Source organism: Rhinopithecus bieti, unplaced genomic scaffold (assembly GCF_001698545.2).
Source record: "Rhinopithecus bieti isolate Rb0 unplaced genomic scaffold, ASM169854v2 scaffold_12077, whole genome shotgun sequence".
NCBI classification, from domain to species: Eukaryota; Metazoa; Chordata; class Mammalia; order Primates; family Cercopithecidae; genus Rhinopithecus; species Rhinopithecus bieti.
The window spans coordinates 588,259-600,265 of NW_016807340.1; positions in this window are offsets into that span (position 1 = coordinate 588,259).

Sequence of the window (12,007 nt, forward strand, 5' to 3'; positions counted from 1 at the left end):
TTTTTTCAATACATAAATCTTGCTATGCATTGAAGTAATCAAACACGAAGGATTCTGAGATAAGTTTAATCTTGTTTTTTTTCTTCAAATTTTTACATCTACTGAAACATCATGTATAAACCAATACAAGAAGGTTGATTTAATATGAGGATATGATTTATTTTTGCGTTACTTTCCAGATAATTTTGGGAAAGAAGTCAAGTGAGATAAAACGCTGAACATACCTGTGAAACTAACTAAAGACTAGCTGTAAACTTCAGATAATCATTGTATCAATGAATTAATACTTTTTTTCATATCACAGTGCCTAGACTGATCAAAAGGTGTTTTTTAAAATCAAACCTATCTAGGCCAGGTGTGGTGGCTAACGTCTGTAATCCCAGAACGTTGGGAGGCCAAGGTGGCAGGATCACTTGAGGCTGGGAGTTCGAGACCAGCCTGGCCAACATGTTGAAACCCCCCTCTCTACGAAAACACAAAATTAGCAAGGCTGGTGGCACACGCCTGTAATCCCAGCTACTCGGGAGGCTGAGGCAGGAGAATCACTTGAACCCTGGAGGCAGAGGTTGCAGTGGGATGAGATCCCACTACTGGACTCCAGCCTGGGTGACAGAATGAGACCCCGTTTCAAAATAAATAAATAAGGGCCTGGCGCGGTGGCTCAAGCCTGTAATCCCAGCACTTTGGGAGGCAAGCAGATCATCTGAGGTCAGGAGTTCGAGACCAGCCTGGCCAACATGATGAAACCCAGTCTCTACTAAAAAAGTACAAAACTTAGCCAGGCATGGTGGCACACACCTGTAATCCCAGCTACTCGGGAGGCTGAGGCAGGAGAATCGCTTGAACCCAGGAGGCAGAGGTTGCAGTAAGCTGAAATCGCACCGCTGCACTCCAGCCTGGACAACAAGAGTGAAAACTCCATCTTAATAATAATAATAAGAAGAAGAAAAAGGATAGTTAAAAAAAATCCTATCTAAGTTAATAATGTTTCCCCTAACCCTCAAAATTACTATGGCAACAGCTTGGAAGCAGACAAGAAAAAAACATAATTTTGCTGGAAAAACAGTAAAGAACTCAGAAGTCCTGAGTTCACATCCAATGTTTCTTTTGAATTAGGAGATGATTTTGGACTGTATCTCTGTGTGACATCGGGCATGTGCACACATAAACACATCCAGTAGAGTTTTTCATGGTATCTGCAATAGAAACTCCTTCCTATAATTTTCAGTAGATGTAGGAGACTCCATCTGACATTTTCAGTTATTATTCTGTAAGCAAACAATTTTTAAAGTGGTTCAGTTCTCCTTGAGTAGAACTGTTCTGGCATCTTAGGCTTCTCTGTTCTACATTGGGGAGAGTTTTCTAAACGTCCGAGAGTTTTCAGAACCATTTTGTTTTGAACTATAGGAGGTGAAGCTGAACTGATGAAGGCACTGGCCAGTGGTACCCTCCTCACCTCCACATTACTCTGTATCTTACCTACACTTTCATAACACATGCATGGTGTGGTAATTACCATAATACCTTACAAAGCAGATTGGAGAAAATATCTGTGGTGTCAATGACTGGATATAGTTCTCCAGGTAATCGGGTAATTGCTGCCTTTGCTTATTTCTTTTTTTCTTTTTTTTCTTTTTTTGAGACAGGGTCTCACTCTGTTACCCAGGTTAGAGGCTAATGGCACGATCCTGGGTCACTGTAGCCTCTGGCTCCTGGGGTCGAGTGTTTCTTCCATGTTAGCCTCCTGAGTAGCTGGGACTTCAGGCATACACTACCACACCTAGCTAAATTTTTAAATTTTTCATAGAGATGAGGCCTCCCCTATGTTTCCCAGTAGGCTCAAGTGACCCTCCCACTTCAGCTTCCTAAAGTGCTGGGATTATAGCCGTGGTTACTGCTCCAGCTCGCTTCATTTTTTCCTTTGAGATGGAGTCGCCAAGGCTGGAGTGCGGTGATACGATCTTGGTTCACTGCAGTCTCCGCCTCCCAGGTTCAAGGGATTCTTATGCCTCATCTTTCCAAGTATCTGGGATTACAGGCACATGCCAGCACACCTGGCTATATTCAGTAGATGGGGTTTCACCATGTTGGTCAAGGCTGGTCTCCAACTCCCGGCCTCAAGTGATTCACCTACCTCAGCCTACCAGAGTGCTGGGATTACCAGCATGAGCTTAGGTGCCTGGCCTGCTTCTTTAACTTTCTAAGGAAGAAAGTCAAAGGGTCAATTTTCTTCAATACCTTTTTTTTTTTCTCCCTACCCCAGCAAAGTGAGTGAAACTCCCCAAGGGCATTTTGATTCTAATGTTACCATATTTTTGGTAAGGGACTAGAAAGACAGTATTCATAAACATTGAGCTTCTCCACCCTTTTTTATTCATGACACACTTTCAAATTCTAGAAATTTTTCTTAACAAATTGGAAAGGATTACAAGTCTCAAGACAACATTAAACAAGGCAACAATGATTACACCATGCACTGTCTCACTGACATCTCACAGAATCTATTAGCATTCATAATCATTGGATTATTCACTTCGTTGTCCTTTTGCACTATATTACTGTGTAAATAGAACTATTTCTTGTCCTACAGTGATCTGCTCTACACAGTAGGCAATATTTTTACAAGTTCCAGGAAACACAGTTTTTTTGCACTACATTTAGACTCTTATTTAAAGCTTGAAGAGGTCTGGTGTGGTGACTCATACCTGTAATCCCGGCATGTTGGGAGGCTGAGGTGGGAGGATTGCTTGAGGAGTTCGAGACCAGCCTGGGCTATTTAGGGAGACCTTGTCTCTCTCTAAAAAATTAAAAATTAGCCAACATGGTGGTGTATGCCTGTAGTTCCAACTCTTCAGGAGGCTGAGGTGGGAGGATTGCTTGAGCTCAGGAGGTCAAGGCTGCAGTGAACTGTAATCGCACCACTGCACTCCAGTCTGGGTGACAGAGTGAGAACATTTCTCAAAATAAAAATAAATAAATAAATAAACAAAAGAAAGCTTGCTATTTCCTTTCATTCCATGATGTTCAGTTAATTGTGTTTCACCTGACAAAACACTACTGCTGGATATTGTGGAGGATGTTCCTAGTCTTTGCCGTATCTGACTCTTTAATCCTTTTGGGCATGCTCAGACCATTTATAACTGAGCTTGTCTCTATCTCCCTCTTGCCTTAAGATAGTAAGGCCAGAATATCAAAGCTAGTTGGGCTCCTGAGTGACCACATAAAGAGCGGTGGTCCTCATGAGTCACCGACACTCACAGTGGATGTTGTATGAGAGAGAAAAACCTGTGAGTTAAGCCACTTAGATTCAGTGGTTGGTTGTTATTGCATCGTAATTTAGCCTACCCTGATTAATATGGTTGTATATTTATTCAGGGAGTATATAACTTATTTGTAGCAACAAAATTTAAAAAGGGTCTTATCATTGACTAAAACTTGGTAGTCCACCTTTGAAGAATTTGAAGATTCTGTTATTTTAAAAGTCATTTTTATTTTTATTTTGAGCCATGTAAGAATGTTTTAATGCCTTAAAATCTTCAGCTGTTCCAAAAGTGATTTTAAAACCATCTTAACCATTTTAAGTGTACAGTTTAGTAGTGTTAAGTATATTCATATTACTGTCCAACAAATCTTCAGAACTTTTTCATCTTGCAAAACTGAAATTCTATACTCATTAAACAACAGCTCTCATTTCTTCTTCCCTCCAGCTCCTGGCAAATACTATTCATATTTATTTTCAAAGCATGTAGGACCCCTGCCCTCATTTTTCTCTATCTCATTTTAATTAACTTTAATTTGAATTGCCCACACTATTATTACAGAAGTAAGCATGTATAAAGTTCTATCATTCACAACTAGTTCTTCTGCTACCTTTTGGGAAATAATTAACAAAATGGAGCTGTACTCTCCTTTCCATAGTGTTATTGACTGATGCGAAATTGCGGTCAGTTTTGCAAGAGAGCACCCATTATCTTGGTACCTACTCCTCCTGAATGAAGAGTAGATGGCTTGACAGAGTCCTGCAGGTAATTATGTTTTTTGCCCCATTTTTTTCCAGAATGGCCAGAGGTAGTTCAATGGGTCTAGAGGCCAGTTTGAAGAGTAGATTGATTCCTGAGCCCATAAATAAGATTCACTGTGATGTACAATTTGATCCTGTTGGTACCCAAGCTTAAAAGGACAATGTGATTAAACTACACATTAAATGGAAGTACTATAATTAGCTTACTAACTTAGAGTATGTGATGGGGTTTTTTCATTTTGGAGAAGCCAGAGCATTGGACTAAGTGATTAGGGTCCTTTCTGTTACTGAGTGGCTATATAACTGTGAGTAGGTCTCTTAGCCTGGTATAGTAGGCCTAAGGTTAGAACAACTATTTATGGTTATACCAGGTATTTCCAAACTCTATTCTAGCTTCACTTTTCAAAGATTTTTTAAAAAATAAAGTCCAATAGGTTTGCTTTTAGAAACACTTTTAGACAAAATCTAACAGATTCATCTTGATATATTTTGGATTTTACTTTTCAAAGGGTCCATATTAATTTTGAAAATACTTGGAAAACCACATTTTAACTTGTTTTTTTATAACAATGCCTTTGAAAATGAAAACTGGAAGCTTGAAGAAGGCAACTGAAAAGTCCCTCAAGCTAGGCTAATATTTACCACTGGCATCTAAGACCGGCCATGTGCTTTGGATTCAATTTTGTTTTTCATTCAGCACTTGTACTGAACAGAGGTCAATCATTTTAGGTGGCGAGGAGAAGCAAATTTTTGATAAAGGTTTCTCTCTTTTAAACTGCTTCCAAGCAGGGGATGACAATTTCTTTTGTTCAGAGAGTTGTAATCTTTCATCTGCCTCATTTCTCCCTGATCTTTAAAGGTATCTCTTGATTTGGACATCATGGATCTATAAACACATCACACAATAATTTAAAATTGTTCCTCTTGGGTGGAAAACAGATTAAGTCTCAGCTCCCCATGAATAGCTCTGCTCTCTTTTTTAATAAAGAAGAGTTAGACTGGACCAGTGCCGCTGGCATATTTACCTTCATGAGCTAAAAAAAAAAAAAAAAGTTAATTACTGCTCGGAGCAAGAGCAAGTTAGTCTGGCTGTCCTGAGCTGTCTTTTATTAGTTGTCCCCTTCATTAATTTCCCTCACTGCATTTGCTGCTAATAGCTGCTTGGTCCCCCTTAGCTCAAAGCCGCATCTGTGCCACTGAGCAGAAAAGTAGGAGCCTGGCCAAAGGGGGATAGTGATGGAGTGAGAGAGACGCTATTTACAAATCAGCTCTTATTAACATGATGGTCTGGTGCGTTGAAGAGGGAAGATGGTGGCCTCAGAGCAGAGAGCTGTAGAGCAGAGTTAGTGAAATCTGAAGGAACCAGCACCGAGCATGGTGGTTTGGATTTGTACTTCTCTCCATTGAGCTAGTGTTCCCTTAGAGCCAACTCAGAATAACACCTTTTTTTCCCCAAGGCCTGGATGTGTACTACTCTGTCACTGAACTTCATGAAAAGTTCCAAAAGTATCGATCTTTAGCAAGGAGGTTTAATTTTCCCCATATGATACAAAGACTCTGAGAGATCCAAGTCAATAAATGATCTTTTTTCTTTTATAAGCTTATAATTTATTTTTAGATATTAATTCAGTTAGAGACCATGTTGTGAATACATACATAATTTTTAAATCCTTGTTCTATTTATGATGTACATTAATTCGATGATGCTCAGCTATCTTTATTTTTCTCACACTTACCACAAAGAAGCATACTATCTTACTAATTTATTTTATTTACATTATCTTCCTTCATTAGAATGTAAACTCCAGGAGGACAGGTGTGTGTGTCATGTGTGCGCCTGCTCACCCTTTGCTCAGTGTTGCTATCTCCAGCATCTGTAACATGCCTCTGATCCAGGCTGAAAGGGCAGGTAACTCTCTCTTCTTTGGTGGCAACATTAAACAATAAGGTCATGTAAGTTTTCTTTCTCGAATCCCCTTTTCAGGAGAAACCCAAATAAGTTCTGAACAAAGATTACCCAAAGGAATTTTGCAAGCATTATGTCCATTTGTTGCTATGTTGTGATTTTTTCTTTTTCTCTCTAAGAAAGATCAGGCCGGGCGCGGTGGCTCAAGCCTGTAATCCCAGCACTTTGGGAGGCCGAGACGGGCGGATCACGAGGTCAGGAGATCGAGACCATCCTGGCTAACATGGTGAAACCCCGTCTCTACTAAAATACAAAACTAGCCGGGCGAGGTGGCGGGTGCCTGTAGTCCCAGCTACTCGGGAGGCTGAGGCAGGAGAATGGCGTAAACCCGGGAGGCGGAGCTCGCAGGAAGCTGAGATCTGGCCACTGCACTCCAGTCCGGGCGACAGAGCGAGACTCCGCCTCAAAAAAAAGAAAAAAGAAAAAGAAAGATCAACAGCGATCATGGTGAGATTTACTTGAGAATTGCTACAATGTTATCATTTAATCTTTTTGTGAATAGAGGGAAAAAGTTATTAATATATTTTGAGTATTAAGGGGACTTTAAGCTTACGTAGAGTAATTTGACTAAGATAATAAGATAAGTATACATAATAAGTATAAAAATAAGTATAAGATAATAAGATAATAACTAATATAATAATAAGATAAGGCTAAGAGTCTCCCAGTATAAGGTCACCACTTATTCAAAACATCTGGTGTGCATAGGACTCCTGACTAGATGATGGTTTCAGAGTAAAAGAGGTGCATCTGTTGGAACAAAGGGACTTTTGCTGGGAAGGCTGATAGAGGGAAGAGCAAGAATTCCTTCCAAACGAACAAAGTTCTGTCTCCCAAAAAAGTCAATGTCTAACCTCTTGCCTAAACGATACTGATCTAAATGATACTAAATATTTACAATGAAAGGAACAGGTTTGAGTTTTGGCTCCCTCTGTGTAATTCTGAATAAGTTCCTTAGTCTGTCTGAGCTCTTGGTTCTATACCTGTAAGCTCTATCTTCGATCACAGAATATTTAGACAGTTTCCAGTTTTTCTCTAACAATAACAGCATTGCAGCTAAACTTTGCATTCACATTTATTTTCTTAGAATGAAAGAGTGCCCAGAAATAACAAATCATGTGTCTTTTTATGGACATGAAAGTATGTTCCCAATACATTATTAGTTGAAAACAGCAGATTAGGTCAGGCGTGGTGGCTCATGCCCGTAATCCCAATGCTTTGGGAGGCCAAGGCAGGAGGATTTCTTGAGCTCAGGAGTTCATGACCAGCCTGGACAACATAGTGAGACCTTGTCTTTGCAAGACATTTTTTTTTCTTTTAATTAGCCAGGTGCGGTGACGTGTACCTGTATTCCCAGCTACCCCAGAAGCTGAGGCACGAGGATCACTTGAGCTCAGAAGGTTGATGCTGCAGTGAGCTATGATCACACCACTGTACTCCAGCCTGGGTAATAGAGTGAGACTCTATCTCAGAAAAAAAAGCAGATTATAGGAATGTGTGTAAAATTATCAAATGATTATCAAATAATAGCTGTAATAACAGCTAACATTCATTGTGCTTACATGTTAGGACCATTGCTAAGTCATTTACATAGATTATTTTATTAAAACTTCATAATAACCCTCTGGTGTAGCTACTATTATTATTTCTATTTTACAGAAGAAGACATTCAAACTTTAAATATTAATAGTGGTAATCCTGGTGGTTGAATCATGACTATTTTAACATTTATAATTATTGTTTATTTGATACTTTCTATTTTTCAACTTTGAACACAAATCACTTGTGATAGTGTGGTGAAATATACGTAACATTTACCATTTTATTCACCTTTAAGTACAATTCAGTGGCATTAAGTAAATTCACAATTTTATGCAGTTATCAGCTGGCCTACTTACAGAACTTGTTCACCATCCTAAACAGAAAGTTTATTCCCACTAAACTATTCCCCATTCTCCCCAGTCTCCAGCTCCTGGAAACTTCTCTTCTACTTTCAGTTTCTGTGAATTTGCCTTTTCTAGGTGGCTCATATCAGTGGAATCATGCAATATTTTCCTTTTGTGTCTGGCCTTTTTCACTTAGCATATTTTAGAGATTCATTCAACTTGTAGCATGTGTCAGAATTTCATTCCTTTTAAAGGCTGAATAATATTCCATTGAAAGTCTATACCACATTTGTTCATCCATTCACCTGTTCATGTGAATATATACATATTGGTTTTCAAATAGGAAAACAATATTTTTATTTTTATTTTTTTTAAGATGGAGTCTCGCTTTGTCACCCAGGCTGGAGTGCAGTAACGCAAACTCCGCTCACTGCAACCTCCGCCTCCCGGGTTCAAGTGATTCTCCTAACTCAGCCTCCCAAATAGCTGGGACTACAGGCGCGTGCCACCATACCTGGCTAATTTTTTTGTACTTTTAGTAGAGACAGGGTTTCACCACGTTAGCCAGGTTGGTCTCGATCTCCTGACTTCGTAATCCGCCCACCTCGGCCTCCCAAAGTGCTGGGATTACAGGTGTGAGCCAGTTGCTCCCGGCCAGGAAAACAGTATTTTTAATTAATTTCAATAACATTTCTTTCCCCCAGGTAAGACTGCTATAAGGTTTAAATGATACAATGTGTGTATCGTTGGAAAAGTATAAAATGCTTTTTGAATAGTGGTAATTATTTTCAACAATGGTTTCTCTTAAACCTCTCACTCTTTCAAGTCTTGGGAAACATCAGAAAGACATATTTTCTAGTTCTTTGAAGGTGGTGGAGTTACTCTGTGGCAGATGGACCACATCAGATAATGGCTACTTGCTTCTTTGTTTCTAGGCCCTTCATTTGCATAAATGGTTCAGGTTTTTTCAACAATAATTTTTGAACTATCCTCTCATAGAAGAGCTGGTTGGACTGGCAAACCGAATCCAGCAGCACATTAAAAAGCTTATCCACCATGATCAATTTGACTTCATCCCTGGGATGCAAGGCTGGTTCAACATATGCAAATCAATAAATGTAATCCATCACATAAACAGAACCGATGACAAAAACCACATGATTATCTCAAAAGATGCAGAAAAGGCCTCTGATAAAATTCAACACACCTTCATGCTAAAAACACTCAAGGCCGGCCGGGCGCGGTGGCTCAAGCCTGTAATCTCAGCACTTTGGGAGGCCGAGACGGGCAGATCACGAGGTCAGGAGATCGAGACCATCCTGGCCAACACGGTGAAACCCTGTCTCTACTAAAAAAAATACAAAAAACTAGCCGGGCGAGATGGCGGGCACCTGTAGTCCCAGCTACTAGGGAGGCTGAGGCAGGAGAATGGCCTAAACCCGGGAGGCGGAGCTTGCAGTGAGCTGAGATCCGGCCACTGCACTCCAGCCTGGGTGACAGAGCGACACTCCGTCTCAAAAAAAAATAAATAAATAAAAAAACACTCAAGGCCAGGCGCGGTGGCTCATGCCTGTAATCCCAGCTACTCAGAATGCTGAGGCATGAGAATCATTTGAACCCAGGAGGTGGAGGTTGTGGTGAGCTGAGAACATACCATTGCACTCCAGCCTGGACATCAAGAGTGAAACTAAAAAAAAACAAACAAACCCACACTCAATAAACTAGGTATTCATGGAACATATCTCAAAGTAACATGAGCTATTTATGACAAATCCACAGCCAATATCATATTGAATGGGCAACAGCTGGAAGCATTCCATTTGAAAACTGGCACAAGACAAGAATGCTCTCTCTCACCACTCCTATTCAACATAGTATTGGAAGTTCTGGCTAGGGCAATCAGGCAAGAGAAAGAAATAAAGGGTATTCAGACGGGAAGAGAGGAAGTCAAATTATCTCTGTTTGCAGATGACATGATTGTATATTTAGAAAACCTCGTCATCTCAGCCCCTAAACTCCTTAAGCTGATAAGCAACTTCAGCAAAGTCTCAGGATACAAAATCAATGTGCAAAATCACAAGCATTCTTATACACCAATAACAGACAAACAGAGAGCCAAATCATGAGTGAACTCCGATTCACAATTGCTTCAAAGAGAATAAAATACCTAGGAATCCAACTTACAAGGGATGTGAAGGACCTCTTCAAGGAGAACTACAAACCACTGGGCAAGGAAATGAAAGGACACAAACAAATGGGAAACATTCCATGCTCATGGTTAGGAAGAATCAATATCGTGAAAATGGCCATACTGCCCAAAGTAATTTATAGATTCAATGCCATCCTCATCAAGCTACCATTGACTTTCTTCACAGAATTAGAAAAAACTATTTTAAATTTCAAGTGCAACCAAAAAGGAGCCTGTATAGCCAAGATAATCCTAAGAAAAAAGAACAAAGCTGGAGGCATCACGCTACCTGACTTCAAACTATACTACCAGGCTACAGTAACCAAAACAGCGTGGTACTGGTACCAAAACAGAGATATAGACCAATGGAACAGAACAGAGGCCTCAGAAATAACACCACACATCTACAACCATCTGATCTTTGACAAACCTAACAAAAACAAGCAATGGGGAAAGGATTCCCTATTTAATAAATGGTGTTGGGAAAACTGGCTAGCCATATGCGGAAAACTGAAACTGGACCCCTTCTTTATACCTTATACAAAAATTAACTCAAGATGCATTAAAGACTTAAACGTAAGGCCTAAAACCATAAAATCCTAGGGGAAACCTAGGCAATACCATTCAGGACGTAGGCATGGGCAAAGACTTCATGACTAAAACACCAAAAGCAATGACAGCAAAAGCCAAAATTGACAAATGGGATCTAACTAAAGAGCTTCTACATAGCAAAAGAAACTATTATCAGAGTGAACAGGCAACCTACAGAATGAGAGAAAATTTTTGCAATCTATCCATCTGACAATGGGGTAATATCCAGAATCTATAAGCAACTTAAACAAATTTACAAGAAAAAACGAACAACCCTATCAAAAAGTGGGTGAAGGATATGAACTGACACTTTTCAAAAGAAGACATTTATGCGGCCAACAAACTTATGAAAAAGAACTCATCATCACTGGTCATTAGAGAAATGCAAATCAAAACCACAATAAGATACCACTCCATGACAGTTAGAATGGAGATCATTAAGAAGTCAGGAAACATGCTGGGCATGGTGGCTCATGCCTGTAATCTGCCTGGGAGGCCCAGGAGGGCAGATTGCCTAATGTCAAGAGTTTGAGACTAGCCTGACCAATATGGTGAAACCCCGTCTCTACTAAAAATACAAAAATTAGTCGTACATGGTGGTGGGCACCTGTAATCCCAGCTACTTGGGAGGCTGAGGCAGGAGAATCACTTGAACCCGGGAAGTGGAGGTGGCAGTGAACCGAGACCAGGCAATTGCACTTCAGCCTGGGCAACAAGAGAGAAACTCTGTTTCAAAAAAAAAAANCCGTGGATGAAGCTGGAAACCATCGTTCTGAGCAAACTAACACAGAAACAGAAAACCAAACACTGCATGTTCTCACTCATAAGTGGGAGTTGAACAATAAAACATATGGACACAATGAGGTAAACATTGCACATTGGGGCCTGTTGTGGGGTGGGGAGCAAGGGGAGGGATAGCATTAGGAGAAATACCTAATGTAGATGACAGGTTGATGAGTGCAGCAAACCACCATGGCACATGTATACCTATGTAACAAACCTGCACGTTCTGCACATGTATCCCAGAACTTAAAGTATAATAATAATTTTTTTTAAAAAAGAGCTGCTTGGGGCACAGGGCTATGTTATTCTACACTAGTATTACAAATTGATTTTCTTTAGGGATGCCGCGGTGAAAGGATTGCTTAGAGCCAGGAGTTCGAGACCAACCTCAGCAATAAAGTGAGACCCTGCCTCTAAAAAAAGTAAAAAAATTCAGTCAGATGTGATGGCATGTGTCTGTACTCCCAGCAACTTGGGAGGCTGAGGTGGGAGGATAGGTTTAGCCCAAAAGTTCAAGGCTGCAGTGAGGTGTGATTACACCACTGCACTCCAGCCTAGGCGAAAGAGCAAGA